The sequence below is a fragment of the Desmodus rotundus genome, chromosome 8 (assembly GCF_022682495.2).
Source record: "Desmodus rotundus isolate HL8 chromosome 8, HLdesRot8A.1, whole genome shotgun sequence".
Lineage (NCBI taxonomy): Eukaryota > Metazoa > Chordata > Mammalia > Chiroptera > Phyllostomidae > Desmodus > Desmodus rotundus.
The window spans coordinates 132,229,015-132,245,755 of NC_071394.1; the positions used below are offsets into that span (position 1 = coordinate 132,229,015).

General features: G+C 53.8%; 3 long non-coding RNA genes across 6 annotated transcripts in view; 2 read left to right on the forward strand and 1 right to left on the reverse strand.

Annotated features, from left to right (window-relative positions):
• Positions 1-7,207, reverse strand: part of LOC128781503 (uncharacterized) — a 43,389-nt gene extending 36,182 nt beyond the window's left edge. The window contains exon 1 of the long non-coding RNA XR_008427483.2: positions 6,787-7,207. This is a non-coding gene — a long non-coding RNA (uncharacterized lncRNA). The remainder of the gene's footprint in view (positions 1-6,786) is intronic.
• A 301-nt stretch (positions 7,208-7,508) lies between these two features.
• On the forward strand, positions 7,509-12,555 carry LOC123480339 (uncharacterized). Of its 4 annotated transcripts, none has more exons than XR_008427551.1 (4): positions 7,509-8,023; positions 8,213-8,971; positions 9,072-9,407; positions 9,934-12,555. It is a non-coding gene; the product is annotated as an uncharacterized lncRNA (long non-coding RNA). The 4 variants fall into 4 exon arrangements; XR_011651505.1 differs by lacking the exon at positions 7,509-8,023 and having other exon boundaries at positions 8,159-8,755; positions 8,847-8,971; XR_008427552.1 differs by lacking the exon at positions 7,509-8,023 and having other exon boundaries at positions 8,159-8,971.
• A 1,258-nt stretch (positions 12,556-13,813) lies between these two features.
• Positions 13,814-16,370, forward strand: LOC123480303 (uncharacterized). The gene is made up of 3 exons (XR_006656238.3): positions 13,814-15,161; positions 15,306-15,406; positions 15,772-16,370. It is a non-coding gene; the product is annotated as an uncharacterized lncRNA (long non-coding RNA).
• The last annotated feature ends 371 nt before the right edge of the window (positions 16,371-16,741 follow it).

Here is a 16,741-nt window from a genome sequence, read left to right on the forward strand (position 1 = left end):
AAACCATAAAATAAATACATGATTACACTAAAAATCTGCTATCTTACCAGGGTGAGGAAATTGTCCTCATAACTAACCAAGGAAAATGAAAGCACTCTGAGTGGAAAGCAGACTTGCCACCTGCACACGCTGCGCTGTTGGTGCTACTGGCCCGGGTGTGGTCTGGCTGGTCCCTCTGAAAACACAGCCCGCTGAGCACGAACCACGACCACATCCCACCCAGAGCCCACCTGGGAGACGGGTAGCACCTCGTTGCTCTAGTCGATATGCTTGTGTACTAATTTCTTATTAGTGCAACTAATAAGACATATTAGTTGTCAGGACTATTGGTGCAAAGCACAGTTTTAAAAGCTCGTTATCATCATTTGTTAACCACGCCGGTCAAGGTCTGTTACCGCAAGGATGCTGAATTCCTGGATCCGTCAGCATCAGCGTTGCCGCTGGTTCGGGACCGCTTCGCGAGGAGCCAGTGAGGAAGGAACACGTGTGGTGCCGCACCGTGTCTGCGTCCCTCACTGGCTCCTTTGAGACAGTCCCTAACCTGGGGAGCGTGCATTTCAAACAGATGGAGATGCTGGGAAGAAGCAAAGGCGATTCATTTGTTCACTTACCAACAAGTGCACGAGGACTGGCCAGGAGGTGCCCAGCCACGCACTACGAACAACGAGACATCTGCCGAAGAAGATAAAAGATAAAAGAAACACTGTACATAGGACAATGACGCTCAGTCCCCTTCAAAGCAGGCACCTTGGGACCTCACACAGTTCTCCCAATCGCCATCAGCTGCCCCGTCGTATTTTCCTGAATCTCATCAATGGTCTGAAACCTCTTCCCTTTCAAGAATGATTTTAGTTTTGGGAAAAGTCAGAAGTCGCAGGGCGCCAAATCTGGGCTGTAGTGGGGCTGAGTCACCTGGGTGATTTGCTGTTTCACCAAAACACTGCATAAGATGTGATGCGTGAGCAGGCGTGTTGTTGTGATGAAGCTGCCAGTCATCAGCTGCCCACAGCTGTGGCCTTTGAATCATCCGAATAGTTTCCGTGGAGGAATGTCCAAGCTTAACACCAAACCTGATTCGTTGCTCTACTCGCTCAGTTTGAATGTGACGGCCACACAGTACACGTGCTCACTCAAAGGCACCTACTGCCCCCACTGACTAGTACAGGAAAGTCGTCATTGTTCACACACGCACATTCCAGTCCTCTCTCCTTGGCTGTCAGGTCACATCCGTGTCGCACAAACTGTTCTCGTTATAGTAACAATGGCTGGGCTTTCTCTGGACAGACTGCGTACACTGAGAGTCTACTGTGCACTTAGTTACTGGTTCCTGGGGCCTGGGGAACGGGGGAGGCTGGGCTCACATTCTTGCCTTCGATCAGGGAGACGAACACGGAACAGCAACTTGTACAAGCAATTCATAATTATGGGAAGTGTTTCCGAGGAAACCGACAGGGCGGTTGGGGGCACCGAGTGTGTGGAAGAGCAAGCCTTTCTTCAGGAGGTTCTTGAAATTTAAGTTGTGTTTGGAATGGACTGGGATAAAATCTTAATTGTGTCAAGGTTAAAAAAAAAAAAGAGTTCTTGCATTTAAAGGTAAAAAGCCAAAAGATCTCTAAGCGAAATGTGGCGTGGTTTGATGAGAATCTTCTCCAGCCAGGAAAATACCTTCGCGTGTTCTGAGACCACATCTAGCACTTGAGGGATGACTTTCTGCCTTAGGGGGTCAGAGTCCGCGTTAGGAGGAGAGAGAATGGGGAAGAAGGCAGAGGGCTAGTTACCTTGAGTCAACCTTCATGCGCGTGACAATAAAAATACTTTAACATGCACCCTGGCTGGTGTGGCTCGGTGGTCGAGTGCCAGCCTGTAAATCAAAGGGTCGCCAGCTTGATTCCTGGTCAGGGCACACGCCTGGGTTTCGGGCTAGGTCCCCAGTAGGGGGTGCATATGGAGATTCACACACACACACACACACAAATGTAACTTTAAATAAAAGGGCTGTAGTTAGGAAGTGTTACTACTAATGGTGGTACCTGACCTGCATTTACCATGCATCTTACTTATATTGCAGCTGGAACAGCTCGGCAGTGAGAAGGCAGGCCGGCCACGTCTTCCTCGCTGTGGCTCGGGCAAGGCCCTGCGCTTCCCTAAGCGCCAGGCTGATGTCTGTCCCTGCCGTCAGGAGGATTTCGTGGAATGACGCACACGTGTGCTGAGAGTCCAGGTCGTGGGAAACCTTCGGCTCGCAGCCCTTATTTTCTCACACACCCTTTCAACCCTCTTGTGAAAAAGCAGAGCGTGTGGGATTATCTCCGTTCTACCCACGAGGGGCACTGTGCTCAGAGAGATGAGGGGCAAGGACAAGTGATCTTCGGGTTTTAAACCCAGCTTCGACTGCAGCAGTCCTAGTGCCGGGGCTGGAAAGGGCCACCGGGAGAGTTCACAGGACGTCTCTCTGCGGGGGAGCAGACGCACAGGGAGCCCGCAGTGCCTGCTGGCTGGCAGGGCCTTCCTTTGAAACCACCAGGAGGGTCCTGCGTCGCCCGGCCAGAGGTCCCTTCTTAGCGATGACATTTCTTTAACCAGCTTACAGGGACCTCCTCACAGCACGCTTTACCGTTCTTGGCACGTAACCTGGTTTTCTTTTTTCGAACAGAATGCCTGTTAAAACAAATCCTCTCGTCTTAAAATGAACTGAAGTGGTAAAATGTTTCAGCCAGGAGCAATCTCCTTCCTCATTCTGTTGTGCTTCTTGCAGAAATACCCTTGGATGCTGAGCTTTAACCGTGGAAGTGAAAACTCCCCGCCAGGGCAGTGATTCACGTTGTGAGAGCGCATTTTGTCGCTGACGGACTCTGCTGGGGACCCACCTGAGTTACAGGCAGGAACAGTTCGGAGTCGGCTGACCAGCAAAATCTCCGAATTGCCTCGTCGAGAGGACAACTTAAAATGCAAACATCTGACGCGTACTACGGGTTCTGGTGGTGCAGCTTATGGGATAAATGTTAAGTGGCATCGATAAAGACAGTCTGGAAAACTGATGTTAAATATTTATAAAATCCTATCTTTGGATTACACTACAAACACAGTTTAGGAAAATAAGCTGGAAAAACTAGGTTCCGAAGTCAGACCACAGCTAGAAAAGGACTTAACGTCGGTACAAAAATCTGCAAGGAATACAGGGCGAATTTTTACTTGGTATTTATTTTTACTTGTAAGTTTCAAAACAACTACAAAATGCTCTAGATGTTTCGCAGCTCTTCCGCAGCTCTTCCTAATTGGTACGTGTCCTGGGGGCACATTTTCGCAATCAGAGAAACGTTACTTTTGCCATTCACACAAAACTTCAATCTGGCTAATTAAGTCTTAGGCACAATGTGACCCTATCAGAATAACAGTGCCCACTTCACTTTCCTTCCCGGCCTGAGTGTTGCTAGGCAACAGTTAAAAGGGCAACACGTACCTTTGGTGTGACACTGCCAGGTTTAAAAACACACACACACACAAGCGGGTAAGCTGGGCTGAGAAGCTGGAAACCCCTTGGGAGTGAAAGCCACTGAAGGAGTATGCTGTGTCATGCACGCACACACATAGAAATGTAAGTTACTAGTATTCATCCGAGACTTGCTACAGAGCACGCAAAACGAATTTTCTTTAGAATATGCCAGAGCCAGATGAGATTCAGAACGTCTCAACCTTGCTATGAATACCCTACTTGTTTCAACTGTAAGCAGTGAATCTATTTTCTTCTCCAGGGGGAGGTTTACAAAACAGCAACAACAGTGGACTATTCACAGTCCCCTCTCCGCAGCTCATACCAAATCCCTGGGGGACAGGGATAAATGAGAGCCCCCAAACCAAGTCGTGTGTAAAGGAAAATGAATGAACTTTTGTAGGTGTTTCAATTAGTAACAATGTTTTTTTTTTTAAACATCAAAGCTCCTGGAAGTAGTTTTTCAAGACTTTATACCTAGCATAAAATTCAGATGCCGAGTTGGGACGCTGGATGAGACGGGATTATGTTTTCTAGATACGGCAGCACCAATGTGGCCCCCCCCCGCCCCCCAACCATGGTCCGCTAACTTGTGCTCGGGGGCTGATGGCAGGGTAGGAGGGATGCCGCCTCCCTTCCGTAGCTAAGCCATACCATGTGATGCAGCTTCTGCTGGGATCCCTGTCCGGGGACTTGTCTTACTGTCCCCATGCTGACAGGTAAACGCACCAGCCAGCCCGAGCCACCCTGCTGCAGAGATGACAAAGCCAGAGCCTGGCTGGTCCTCCGCCCACCAGCCTCCAGACCGGAGGGAGACTGCCTGCAGGCCGGCCCTGGCTGATGCTGAGTGGGGGAGCCCAGCCATCTCTCCCCCAGCCCCCCACAAGCCCGCTCAAACTGCAAAGTAGGGAGCAAAGTCAACTGTGGTGTCTTGAGCCACGGAGGCTTCTGGTGGCCTGAAATGCAGCATTAGACAATCAGAACATTAGGATCTGGGGAAAATTTTGTTACAGCTAAATGCTACGTAAAGACCAATCCACCCGTAGCAGGGATGGTTGATCAGCAAATCGATAAACTGTGATTAACATCCAGTTTTACAGCTCGAGTTATTTCAAGCAGACCACCTTGTCTTGGTAAGAGCTGCTGATATCCGTGGACAGCTGGCTTTTAAGGTCCCTTAACAAGACTTCGGAAACCTACCCACAGTCTCGTGTCCTGATTTGTTCATTATGATAGTCAAGTTTTAACAGAGTGAGGCAGAGGAGGTAGCAGTCTTTCAGCTGTCTGTTTCCCATGACTCTCTGGGTCAGGAGGTGGGGTAGAGTCCGGCTGGCTAGCTCTGCTCCACGTGATCTGGAGGGTCGCTCACCCAGCTGTGTTTGGCGGGGCTGCCTAGAAGGCCCAGGAGGGCAGCCCCTCGAGTGCCTGCGGCTCCTCCATGTGCCTCAGCGCTTGGTGTTTTCGCCTACGCTTTGTGAAAGGTGGGGGCTGGCCCCCCAGAAGCCACCAGGCCTCTAGGGCCTGAGCTCAGAGCTCCAGAGTATCGTGCCCACTGCATCCCACAGGTCAGAGGAAGTCACGAACCAAGTCGAGTGGAAAGACTCCACACTCCTCCTCCTGGTGGGTTGCAGGGTGGGTGCGTAGAGTGGGAAGAAAGTGGTGGCCACTTTGGGGATGGAGGGGCAGAGTAATTGGCTCTGATGAGGGAGAAGGTGGCTCTAACCCTGGCTCTGTCACTAACTAGCTGAGTCGTGTTGGCCAAGTCACCTATTAACGTGTAACCATTAGCTTGGATGCCATTCCGCGAGAAGGGGCCGTGAGCTACAAGATCCTGCCAGTTCCCCCAACCTGCCTTCCAATCAGGGCAGAACCCACCTGACCCTGGGGGGCGGGGAATGTAAACAGAAACACAATGAGTGAGTTACCCATCTGTGCTCTTCAGGGATGCTGTTAGGGGAGACTGAGGTTCAGCCCTGGGCTGGCTAACTCCCCGCCTACTCCGTCACCGGGGGAGCTCAGCTGCTGAGGCCTATTCTCTGTCTTCAGGCCGTGTGGGTCTTGTCCCCTTTCTCCTCCACTGTGGTCTTTTGTTTCCGACTTGGGGGTGGGGTGGACACCCTGAAACCATGTGCCCTTAGTGCAACTGAGCCCGAGGTGAACGTCCCACACGGAACTGTCACGCCCTGCCACTGTCCTTCCTACTTCAGTGCCAGAATTCTGAGGACCCCTCATGTGCAGAAACAGTGGTGTTTTTGGTCCCCATAAGCAACATATTGGTACAAACCCTCACGCACAAGACGGGTCATTAGCTGAACATAAACACAATCGGCTAGACCAGCCACCCACCGTTGCTTCATTCTCTCCCTGAGCTCCCGCGTTATCTCCCCACCCAGCACCTTCTCACCCTCCTTCCCGCACTCCCGGCACCGTCCCCTCGCACCCCATTTCCTGGGCTTCCATCCCGACAACGTTCCACTTTAGGACACACGAATCCAAATGCAGCAGCAACGTGCTTTCGAAAGTTATGAGGAAAGACGTGAATAAAACCAATCCATGCACAGTCCCTGGGTCCTGTAGCCTGTGAGGAGCTGGCAGCAAAGGGGAACCCACGCTGGGCGGTCTCAGAGCAGCACAGGCACACCTGGTTTTAAGTGGACCTGGCTTTCCTGCTCCTCACAGATGAGGTGTTTTCCACAAATCGAAGGCAAGACCCCCCACCAGGAAAAAGTTCTGGGCTGGCTTGCATTGCTGCGTTCTGGAACCGAACCAGAGCTGTCTCCGGGGTGTGATTATAAAAATGTTGCTACGTGTTCGCTTCTCACTGCTCCTTCATCCTTCTCCAACCCTCGGACTATAACCTTCAGCCAAACTGCCCCTTCCCCCACCCCCCCCAGGAAGACAGAAGGGAAAACACGTGTACCGACCATTCCATAGACACAAGAAAACGAAATCTGGGGTGTCGAGCAGCAGGTCTGAGCTCTTTTCCCGGGGTGTTCACACCCAGGTGTCAACCCAAGCAGCTGTCCACGGCAGGCACTCACGCCAAACACACCCACCTGCTGCCGCCCAACGAGACAAACGTGGGCCCCAAGTTCGGCTGAGCCCTGCCTCAGGGACTCCCGTCGCATCGCTGGCCGTCCTGACCCGGCCTGGTAGCGTTTCCCACAGTGACCAAGAGCTTCCTCCTCCCCAGGGACGCGTGGCTTCATCGAGGGGCTCACGGCACTCGAATGCACACAACCAGGGCGCCCATTTCGGGCTCTGCACGTGGCAGCGCAGTCTCGTCACGGCCCTACCTTTTCTTCGTAACACCATCCTCGAGGAAGATGCGCAGCAGGCACGGCGGGGATGGCGTTGGCGGGAGAGGCGCGTGTCGCCGAGGCCCCCCCGCGCGCCCCCGCCTAGCCTCGGCAGCAGGGCCCTGGCCAGGGGACCCCGGGTCCGCCACATGTCTGCGCCTTGCCACTTGGGCTGGGAGGCGGGAGACCTGGCCCCCACTGCAGCACGCGCAGCCACTGCCCGGGGGTGCGGGCCACGCGGGGGTAGTGAGGGTTCGCCTGACTCACGTTTAGCGGTAAAAGGGGAAAACTTGGAGCAACTTTTTCCGATCGCCCTCTGACTGGGGCAGAAGGGCAGTGAGGGCAGCCCCGGGCGCCCACCCGCCCACATGGAGGCCTGTGCGCACGCCCACGCCTGCCCCGCCTTCCCGCTGAAGCTCACGGGCTCCGCCGCCTCAAACGCGCGCGGACCCCGGTTAAACCACACTGTGCGCGCGTGCGCACACAGCACGCGGCCCAGCAGGCGCTGTCCACGGCTGGCTGGGAGAGGAGGCGCATGCGCCAGGCCAGGGTCCCGCGCTCCCTCGAGAGGGCGGGGCACGGGGGCGTGGCGACCTCGAGGCCTCTACCTGTCATTGGCGGCGAGGGGCCGTGTGGAGGCCCAAGTGCGGAGCCGGCCCAGAGCGCTAGGGCCAGGGCGCGCAGGCGCACAGCCGGGCTGGGCGAGGGCGGAGGTGGCACTGGGGTGAAGGCGGGGGAGGGAGTTCCTGGGAACAAGTCGCCTTTGCCTGGCCCGGTGCCTTGCAGCTGGCTGCGGGTGGGGTCCTCGGGCGGGCCGCTGGTTTCTCCTGGCGACGAAGGCTGCTGACGGGAAAATGTTCCAGGACGGGAGCGTCCCGGCCCTGGCCCCTTCCCGTGGGAGGCTGCGAGACCCTTAAGGAGGGGGAGGGGATTGTGGGGCGGAGCCCGGCAGCGGCCATGTGATCTCTGGCACATCCCTTGGCCCGGGCCTCAGTTTCCCCTCTCTGGTGGAGTGGCCAGGAAGGAAACAGTTCACGTCCCAAGCACCACCTGCCGAACGCGGGCACAGAGCAGGACCCGAGTCCCTCGGTGGTGGTTGGGCGCCAGGGCTCCCCGCTGCGCCCCGGGGGGCGTGGCTGCCCTGCCCGCGGGAGCCTGGAACTCAGTTTACTCATCAGCGCCCGGAACGGGAATGAAGGAGTGCGCGTGTGCGGCGTCATCCCGGGGCTTCTAGGTGCCGGCGCTGATTTCAGAGCAGCCCGGCTGCGGGGCGGGGGGGGGGGGGGGGGGGGGGAGGCGCCCGGGGGACCGCGGCCCATCTGCACTCTGTGGGCTAGCCGGGGGGGCGGGGGGGGCATGCACTCGCCGATGTGCCCCTGCGTGCAAGAGGGCTCCCCAGCCCTAATTTTCCCCGTTTCTCTAGTTGGTGATGTTTTAGAAAGGCCGAAGGAAGCGTTTCATTGGTTTTCCTGAACTCATTCTGGTGATCACGAAGGAACAGTGTGGACCTGCATTTGGGGCGGTTAAGTGTCCTGGAATAACTTGGAATAAAATTGCCAGTGCTGAAGAGGCAAGCTGGCAAAACCAGATGTTTTTCAACTGTTACTGTGGTTCTGTGTTGAGAGCTTGAAAAATGTTCGTGTTTTAGGCCATAGAATCTTCTTCTTCTTTTTTTTTTTTGTCTTGTCTCAATAATACCCCTACCTCCATTGTGGCGATGATGGTCTCTGGAAGCTCTTAATTTATTTCTGTAGCCGTGCACTTTGCCATAATCTTACTTTTTCCTACCAGGAACCACTTCAAGATCCTGTTGCAACAAGAGTTCAGGGAAAAATCCATTAGAGAAGGATGGCCACGCCCTGGCTTCCGCCGTGTTGAGTAAATCACACCACTGTTCAGTCTGGAAAAAGCCTGCAGCTGAAACTGGGATTAGGGGTGAACCCAGCTGGATTTTGTGGGAGTGCTGGTGGTAGTTTCTGTTTACGGTCTGTTTATCATGCAGCGTGTTTTCCCAGACTGGGACTGGCTTTTTGTAAACCTACCGTGTCTGTCCACAGCACGTGGCGCCTGGTGTCTCAAATATGTGCAAACAGCTGATGGGTCCTGGCCCCCCAGTGAGTGGCAGGTGGCAGGTGTTTGCTCAAGTCAGCGGACACCCACATGTAGCTCCTCCTTGGAAAAGGTAGCCATTTGACCGATGTTTTCTATGAATTCTTATTAAAAATATGTCATTGAGAGTGAAAGAGTGATTCCATGGCTTGACTTTTTTCACTTATTTTCAGTTTCCATTTCAGGACTGTAAACATTTGCAGAGTTTACCTGCTAATGTTCCAATTGCTTGAAATTGGCTTAAAAGAGCCAGTTGTCCTTGGTCTCCACCCCGACTTCCGTTCCACCGTGTTTAACGGAGAGCGCGCTGCGTAACTGCAACAATCCTAATAAACAGTCACGGAGAAGATGCCGTTTATGTGTCGGGAGCCCACCGTTGCCCTTCGCCATGTTGGACACGGAAATGGAGGTGTGTTTAGTGAATGGCCTTCCACCTTCGGGAATTTATCACATTGTCCCTCTGTTTTTTGGAGAAAAGAGTCTTCCTGAAAAGTTATGCCTTTTAAGAGGTGAGCTGATAGAAGTCCTGGATATTTATAATGTTTCATTGAGAAATACTAGTTTCCTTTAACATTAGTTTTGTTTCAAATGAAATTACTACATCTTATGATGTTAGTAGGGCCCTTAGCTGAAACGGATCATTTCTTACGTCAGTAACAGGATTGAGAATTTTAATTTAACACACTGCGTGTGCTTCGAATCTGCTCATAAAATTGATATTAGATGATGAGTGTTTTAGAACAAGGGTTTTAGACTCCAGAAAAGGAAAGGTTAAAGTAAAAAATTGAAAATGTAGGAAATTAATAGCAGAGAGCGTTGATGGCTAAAAATAAGTTATTGGAGTTTGGGTGCCATGGATTAATGATATGTATAATGTGTATATGATGCGTGCACATGTACAATGATATGATACATGTGTGTATATAACATGACATCTGCATACCATTGTTTGATTTACAAAAGGCTTTCACTTTTTCTCCTCTTATGTAATTCTCCTATATGACTGTGATGTACGTGTATCTCGGCCCATGGAAGAAATGTGGAAAAGGTTTCAGAGAGGAGAAGGGAATTGCCCACGGCCTTCTGAGCCCACACACCTCACACGTAGTGACACGATAGGGTGGGCAGCGACTCTTCTTGCCTGAATGCGTGGTCAGTGCCGTCCATATACCCAGTTATCACCCCCCTCTGCCCTTGACCCCTCCGTTCTGGGTTGTTCTGGTTTCCGTGAATAAAGCAAGGATTTCGGAATGGGACAATCACAGGAAGAGAGGGACGACCGAGATGTCAAGTAGCCCCAGCTGTCCCGGCGGTTGGAGGACAGAGGGAGGGTCAGACAGGAAAAGAATTACAGCGTGTTCTGTGCTGAAGGGACGGAGGGCACGTGGCACAGATCAAGTGTTCCACGGAGCTTCCCAGCAGGGGGATGCCGTTGGAAGACTCAATATTGCCAAAAGGTCATACCGAATCAATGTCGAGACTCGAGGAAATGACAGTCGCCACCGTGGTCCTCATCTTGGCAGAAACCTGCAGGGTGTTACTAACATGTATGCGGGGAAGCGGAGAGAACAGCGGGAAGGATCCCGAAAACAAAATCAGCGGTGGAGGGCTCGCACTGCCTGATTTCAAGGCTTACTGTGAAGCTGCAGCGGTCGAGATGGGGGCTCCGGAAACACCGCAGTGACAGCACCGGGGGCGTCGGAGCGGCCCGCATAAAGCTGATGTGCGGGCTGTTAACTCGAGTGCGGTTTGTGCACCGGGTCTCTGGGGCTTTTCGATGGGACGTGACTGGAGTGTTATACCCATTGATAGTGGCTCCCTGCCCCTCCCCTGACCCGAATGACCACAGCTGCACTTCCTGCCCTGATGACCTCGGCTACTGTCCACACCTCATGTAAGCGGGACCATGCGATAGGTAGCCTGCTGTGACTGGCTTGTTTCACTTCACACGTTGTCCTCAAATTTCACCCATTGTGTAGCCTGTGACAGGATTCCCTCCTTTCCACAGTGTGCGTGTACCACACTGTCCATCACCGGGCACAGGCACTCGGGTTGTGTCCCCACTTCCTGCAGGGCACGCAGCCCCCGCAGGGCAGCCGTCTCCAGGAGTTCCTGCCACGGGACTGCTGGGTCACGTCGTGGTTTTGTTTTTACTTTTTTTGAGGAACTTCCTTACTGTTCTCTGTAGTGGCTGTCATTTTCCATTCCCACCAACCGTGCACGAGGGTTCCGGTTTCTCCGCATCCTCACCCCTCCATGTTTTCTGTTTTGGTGATAACAGCCATCCTAATGCGGGGGGGGCTCTCATCGTGGTTTGATTTGCACTTTGCTGACGTTTGGTGATGGCGAGTGTCACGGGTCTGTTGGCCTTTGAATATCTGGAGAAGTGTCTGTTCAAATCTTTTGACCATTTTTCATAAGGTGGTGTTTTTACTGTGGGGCTGTAGCAGTTCCGTGCCTATTTTGGACGTTAACCTTTGTCAGTTTGCAGATTTCTTCGCCCTTTCTGTAGGGTGCCTTTTCACTCTGTTGTTTTTTCTTCTGTGTAAAAGGTTCTTAGTTTGATGTCATCCCAACCTCTTAATTTTTGCTATTGTTGCTTGTCCTTTGGGGGCCATGTGGAGGGACCTGTGGCCCTGGCTGCTCTTCCCTGGGTCTTTTCTTGGAGTTTTACAGTTTCAGGTCTGCCCTTTACATCTTTAACCCATCTGAGCCGGTTTTTGTGTATTCGTTAGCTTGGGTTACAGCATGTTTTCATCTTTGCAGAAAGCTCTGTTGTGCACACTGTTCTAGAAGGAAACAGGAAAATAACCTTTGGGACTCGAGTTAGGCAAAGATTTTTTAGGACACAAAAAACATGAATCATAAACGAAAAAACCTGATAAACTGAGTGTCCTCAACATTAAAAAATTTTGGTCTTTGAAAAGCTCTGCTAAGAAAATGAAAAAATAAGCCACAGACCAGGAAAAAAGATTTCCAAAACATTTGATAAGGCAAGCAGAATATAAAAGCAACAAAACTTTTAAAATTCAGTAATAACAAAGGAAATAAAAAACTGAGCAAAAAATGCGAATCAACACTTCACCGAAGAAGAGATGCGGATGGCCTAGTACTTGAATTTTCTAATTGTATACATGCATTCGTTGGCTTTACCATTATTTTTTAGTCAACAAGGGTTATCCGGTTGGGGAAGTTCACGGTCCACTTTTGTCTCCTTTGCACTTCACCTGGTCTTACTTGATTCTGGACTGTTAACCCCCACCAGTGAAACCCGAGGCAGACAAGACGTGTGGGGTGTATGTGTGTCTAAAACAGCAACCCCATCTATTTTCCCCCGTTGTTTCTCCTTGTCCCAGAGTGTCCGCAGTGAAGGTGACAGGAAACAAGCCCCTCTCAGTGACACCCACAGATTGTCGGTGTTCGAGATCCCGTTGGTGACCTGACCTCACACCTGTCTGGGCTGGGGGGACCTCTGACCTCCTGCCTTCAGATCAGTCAGGCTGGGAAACAGGCAACTTGTCCTCCTCGTCCTTGTCCTGAGCCTCTGCCTAGGGTCTGTGCGGCACACGGAGGAGGCGAGCGCTCGGCCTTCTCTAAGGAGTCCCTGTCGGAATGCCCGACCCTGTGAACGTGCCGCCTTACGCAGCCCAGGGATGTTGCGTGGGGCCGCATTTCGGGTTTGGAGGTGGGCTAGCCAAGCGGGACTCACGTAGTCAAGGGTCCTCACAAGGGGACGGTGGGGGGCGGTGCAGAAGCACCGGTCAGGGCAACACTGCTGGCTTTGGAGGTGGGCGCAGGCCCCAAGCCGAGGGATGTAGGCCCCTCTAGAGGCCGACGGAGGCGGAGATGGGGATCCTCCCCCGGGGCGTCCGGGAGGCAGGCAGCCTGGCCACCCACTGCAGACTTAGACTCGCTAACACACCTGTGTTGTTTGGGCCACCGGAGTGCTGGTGGTCACGGCAGCAATGACGACTAACAGTGTCCCCGGGGACTGGGCCGTGTGCAGGCTCGGAAACGGGGTCAGCGTTTTCGAAATCCTTTTTTAAAAGAAAAGTCACTGCTAGCCTCACCGGGCAGCCAGCGGGTCTTCACCCTCACCCTCCCACCCTCCTCTGCGAGGTGGTACTTGCTTCAAACAGGGTGTGCCTTGCTCGCCAAACAGGACGAAGGGAGGGTTGATGAGCTGGACACTGGCACGAGGCACCCAGACACTAGCAGCCTCAGGGGCGCCTGCGGGGCGGGACAGACACGGGAGTCTGGGACTGGCCCTTTACCCGTCTCACCAGGGTGTTCTGTTTTTTTAAGTTTTTAAAGGCACGCTTACTGAAGTATCACTTACATATATAGTACAATTTCCCCCTTTTGGGTCACAGTTCTAAGAATTTGGAGAACCTTCTATAGCATAACCACGAAAAGTAGTTCCATCACGAAAATGTTTCCCCAGAGTCCCTTCGCAGTAAATCCCCTTCCCAGGCGCCTGGTCTCTGGCAACCACTGACCTGACTTCTGTCCCCAGTTTCGCCGGGTCCAGAAAGTCACATCCGTGGAACGGCACAGCCTGTAGCCTTTTGGCTCTGACTCCGATGACGTAGGACCATAGTGCCTTGGGGATTGGTTTGTGTTGTATCAATGTTCACACGTAAGTGAGCCGGCACAGCCCCTTTACGCACAACGGCCATCGTGTGTTACCTGAGCCTGTTCTGTCGGGGGGCGGGCCCTTGGGCCTAGGGGCCCAGGGGTGGGGCGGGGATAGGGAGGTGCGGTGGGGCTGAAGCCGCTGTCGTGGAGGTGACAGCTTTGGGTGTTGCAAGGACTGACAGAGGGAGAGAGAGGTCGGTCAGGTCACTCGGTTGGAGGGAGCAGCGGTGGAGGGTTTGCCCTGTGAAGTAGGATTACCGCAGCCAGAGGTGGGGCGACCAGTGGGTGGGTGCGGGAGTCCTAGGTCAAGGAGCAGAGTAGCAACTGCCTGATTGTTTGTTCCCTACACAACTCCCTCCGGGCCGCTGCTAGAGATTCCTTCCTGGTGAAAGACCCCTCGTGGGCCTTGGCTCTGAGACCCTCGGACAGATGCAGGGAAGGTTTGCAGACTGTTTCCCCCTTCAAAGGCATGGAGCCCCTTTCTTTGGCAGGGACGGTGCCAGGCAGGGCCGTGAACCGGCCGCGCCCCTCGCCTGGAACGGGGCGCCGTTCCCTTGGCGCCCCTCCACCCTTGCTCTGTGGGGTCTTCCCTGAGCAGGTGGGCAGGTGGAGGCAGGGGCCCCGCACGCTGTCAGCAGGACCGCAACCGGCACGGAGAAGTGGTGCACGTGGGAGGACGTAGCACGTACTCGAGGGACCTGCCTGGGACTCCTGGGTCTGCCGGTCTGGGGTCACTTCGCCTTTCTAAACTGAGGTCCCCCACCCCGTAAGAAAGGCCTGAGTCAGGGGCAGAACAGCGCTGTCGCACACGCTGGTGGCTTTGAGTCTGAAGCTGAGGCCATCTGAATCATCACGATCTGGTTTTGGTTTGGTCAAGGGAAGGGGCTAATCAAGGCGGAGCGGCTGGGGCCTGGGGCTGAAATTGCTCTGTAACAAGGACACGGATTTTCAGCGTTAGCTTGAAGCTGGATGGAAGTTTTTTATTTAGCTGTTGTTTGGGCAGGGGTGGCGAGGGGTGGGCCCTGGCCTTAGGCCGGAGGTAGAGGCGAAGGTGCCGCTCTGGCTGCAGGGAGTTGTGGCGTCTCAGCCTCAGGTGCAACAGCTTCCTGTTGGTACAAACCCCCTGGTGAAGGTCTGCTCTCCGCAGCACCCAGGTGAAGATGCACTCGGGTTTAGAATCAACAGTGAGAAGGCTCCTCAGGGTCACATCATTGTCCCTGAGGTCAGATGCCTCTCCACGAACATGTGGGAAAAGAAGTCACGTTTGAGTAACACCAATCACAAATACGGGAATAACGACATGGAGGGCGTCAGCTAGCTGTCTGACGGTTTTCTTCCTTCGTGAATTCAGTTCACACTGAGACCACATAGTTTGGGTGTCAGAGATAGTTTGAAGAAATGACCCAAACATGCTGTGGTGACGCAGGGGACTTCGGGTGCCACGGCAGCACCGTGTGGCCCCGCGGCAGGACACAGAATAGCGCTCGCTGGCCGGGCAGTATTTGGCAGCGGCTGTGGAGAGGTGTGGACGTGGAAGCGGACGTGTTGCCGAGATGGGGAAGTACCATGTGTAGGGTAGAAGCATGTGACACAGACGTCTTTCCTCCCGGTCATCCCACCCAGAGGTAAGTGCGTGCTCTGGGCGGGGTGGGGGCTGGCGCTGGCGCAGAGGCCGAGCCCTTCCAGCTGCACTGCGGCCTGCAGGGCGACGGCCACTTGCACCCACGGCCGGTCCCACTCCTCATGAAACCTTACGGTTTTCCATCTAGAGAACGTGTGCGGAACGTTTCCAGCCGCATTGGATGAGGTGCCAATGTGACCAGTCTGTGGAAAAGGGTGGGATCACCGGCTTGTGTTCCAGAGTGAGCAGGTGACATTTCTGGATGGCCTAAAGTTTCGTCCTTGACGGGGGACCCACCACCTTTTGAGGGGTCCCGACAGAAACGCTGGCCCCGTGTTTCCACCAGCAGCCCCGGCACACAGCACTCTGCGTGGGGCTGTGGGACGCTCATTGTTGTTCTGGGTCCCCGCCGGGGGCTTTCTGAAACTCCCCGTCCTTACTCTGTAGCGGTTTCTAGCTTTCTTTTTTCTTTCCAGGCCGGGTGGCTGGTGCAGTTTCCCCTCAAGGTGTTAGGATTCTCTTTCACACCTGTGCTTCGTGACCTTAAAGCATTTTCAGTATTGTAAGTCTCTCCTTTGCTAATGTTTTTTTTTTTTTTTTTTTTTTTAATGTAGTGCCCAGTGAGCTAGAGATTACTTTTACCAAACAAGTTTCAAAGGCGAGCAGCTGGGGAGTGCAGACCCAGCAGCGCTGTCTGAGTGGAGCGCATGGGAGAGGCAGCCCGCTGGCTGGCTGCCCCCACGTCCTCCCGCTGGGTCGGCTTGCGGCGCCGACGGGAAGGCCACTTGTGCTGCCGGACGGGCCTCCAGGTGGCCAGGCTGCCAGACGTGGCGTGCAGTCCCCAGGGTGGAAAGAGTCAGGATGGCCGCAGGTGTCTGAATTTGCTGCGATTGCCATCGAGGCTGCCCCTGCAGATCACCGCGGAGGCAGACGGTCGTTCCGAGTGGCAGCCACCCACAGAAACCACACACGGCATTTTACTCAAAACTTTGACAAGTGCTTTGTGATGCACAAGGGGTGGAATTTTGGGTACTTTCTGTAAAATCGAAATCTTTATGGGGGTTTCCAACATTCTAGTCGATTGTTAACAAACGATCGGTTTGAGGGGAGCAAAGCGGAGCTGGCTAGTAAACACCTCCCGGGGCGGGACTTTCACTGGGACAACAGCCTCCTCTCCGGGCCACGGTCAAGTGAGAGGCGTCTGGGTGAGACTCCAGGCGACCCGAGGGGCTTATCCTCGCCAGAGCTCTTGGTCCCGACAAAGTGCTCGGGTCCAGGGCTTTCTAACTTGCAAACCCTCTTAGGAAAGAGACTCGAAAGGCAAAGCAAGTCCACGTGCCTTGCAGGACAAGGTCCAAATCTGCATGAGCACCGGGGAGAGACACGCAGGGTCAGATGCCCCGTCTCTGTTCGGGGGAGGAGGCGGCGGCCGGTCCTGGGCCGTGTCTTTACCTCTCCCAGGCTCCGTTGCTGGTCTTGGAAGTTTCACTCTGCTGCGTGGTCGATAAAGGAGACTTCTATTGTCATATACAACCAAGGCCTTTTTTCAAGCACATACTTTCTTTTTTAAATCTGTGAAAACAT